This window comes from Tachyglossus aculeatus, chromosome X1 (assembly GCF_015852505.1).
Source record: "Tachyglossus aculeatus isolate mTacAcu1 chromosome X1, mTacAcu1.pri, whole genome shotgun sequence".
NCBI classification, from domain to species: Eukaryota; Metazoa; Chordata; class Mammalia; order Monotremata; family Tachyglossidae; genus Tachyglossus; species Tachyglossus aculeatus.
Genome location: NC_052101.1, coordinates 69,482,115 through 69,483,948, shown reverse-complemented (window position 1 = coordinate 69,483,948; position 1,834 = coordinate 69,482,115). Strand labels below are relative to the sequence as shown.

The window sequence follows — 1,834 nt, the reverse complement described above, 5'->3', positions numbered from 1 at the left end:
TGAGACAACACAGTGAAAATACAAAACTCGCTTACAAAACTGCCTTTGCTGCAAATGTCCCAAACTCACATAATGTCTTTTGGCTCCATTTCTATATTCCTGCACTCTCTCCTCTTTCTCTTCTTTTCAGGATGGGTATCTTCCTTTAAGATCATCCCATCACCACCTTTCTCAATTCTCCCCATTTATGATTGGAAACGGTGAAATAGAGAGAGCAAATTGATCTTAGAATAGGGTAAAAGAAACTGGGCTTAAAATTGTCTACCAGTCTTGCCCACAATTATCAATCAATCACTAATAGCATTTATTGAGCACCTACTGTACAGTTTCCCCTGTCAGGATCACACCTGGAGAGTTTCCAGGACTTTACCGGTCTCGGCTACAGAAGGGAGAGTCAAGCGGAGGCATACTCATTCCATTCCTAGCTTGGACAGTGGCTAGCAAATGGAAGGCAATCTGCTACAAGTCAAGATTCACATGTGCTGGGCAGCAGCAGCATGGGAGAAAGTCGAGGGCAGATACTCAAGTTTACTGAGCGGAAGAAGGCAATGGGAAGCCATTTTTGTATATTAACCAAGAAAAGTCTATGGATACACTACCAGAATGATTGCAAATGGAGGTGGGGCATTCTGGGAGAGATGTGTCCATGGAGTCACTATGGGTCAGAGACGACTTGACAGGATAAGAAAAGACAAGAGTGTGCATTTGGAGGAGTACACTAGAGTTGGTAGGCACCATCCCTGCCCCTGTTCACAATCTAGCAGGGAAGAGAAGCACTAAAGTGAATTACAGACAGAAAGAAGTAATAGAGTATATACTATAGGTACAAAAGGGGGCTGTGAGTAGTTGAGTGCTTAGGGGGTGCAGGAGTGCTGAAGTGCCAGATGGTGAGATATAAAGTGGAGAGATTAGAAATGAACTGGGGGAGACTGCCTGGAGAAGAAATGATTTCAAAAGGGCTTTGAAGCTGGTGTGTTGTGGGAGAAGAGACTGCCATGGTAGTTAGTATCAGTATCCTGAAGAAGTTTGGTTTTAGGGCAATGAAACATAATTTTTGTTAAAATTCTTATTTCCTGTAGATTCATTTCTTTGAAGCTCACTGTCAATTTTTCAGGCCCTGACTTCTGGGGCTTTGTTAATTTCCATGGTTGGAATGCAGCATGTAATGCTAATGGAGGAAATCTGATGGTAACACATCCACCATTAGGGATGAGTTCTATTGGTTTAACAAGTTGAGCTCATTTCTCCAACCACTTATCAATCTCGTTTTCTAGGGTCTAATGTGTTGTGTTGTGTTGTGGAGGTAAGAGGTTGAGAGCAATTATAGCAGATGACCCCAGAACTGTGTAACATGTTGTCAAAACATATATTCCGTAGTTACTTTGGGTATACCAGGATTACTAGGAGTTTGGGTCAGCCTGGTATGACCTTAGGAGACCAACTCTTTGCCCTAGAAACATAGGGACTGGGATGTGAGACAGGAATGGCTTAAAGTGAAATTTCTAATCTCAGGGTGTGGAGTGGTTTCAGGGTTCTCGAAGGTTTTGATTGTCTCTTGGAGGGGTCCTGAGGCAACTGGCTCAATTTATTTTAATGTCTGTCTCCCCTTCTAAACAGTATGCTTCTTGGGGGCAGGGATTGAGTCTACCAATGTTAATGCTTTATACTTTCCCAAGCTCTTAGTACAGTACTTTGTGCACAGTAAGCATTCAGGAAATACACTGACTGACCTTACTAGCATCCTTCAAATCCATCAGTATCCCGGGAGCATTGGAACTGCATGGAATTCTGGGGGACCAATTCCTGAATCAGAAGTCATGTCTGTCCAAGCAGA

General features: G+C 43.0%; 1 non-coding gene across 1 annotated transcript; it reads left to right on the top strand.

The window, feature by feature from the left end:
• Positions 1 to 329: 329 nt before the first annotated feature.
• LOC119920608 lies at positions 330 to 467 on the top strand. The gene has a single exon (XR_005448338.1). It is a non-coding gene; the product is annotated as a small nucleolar RNA SNORA7 (small nucleolar RNA).
• Positions 468 to 1,834: the final 1,367 nt, after the last annotated feature.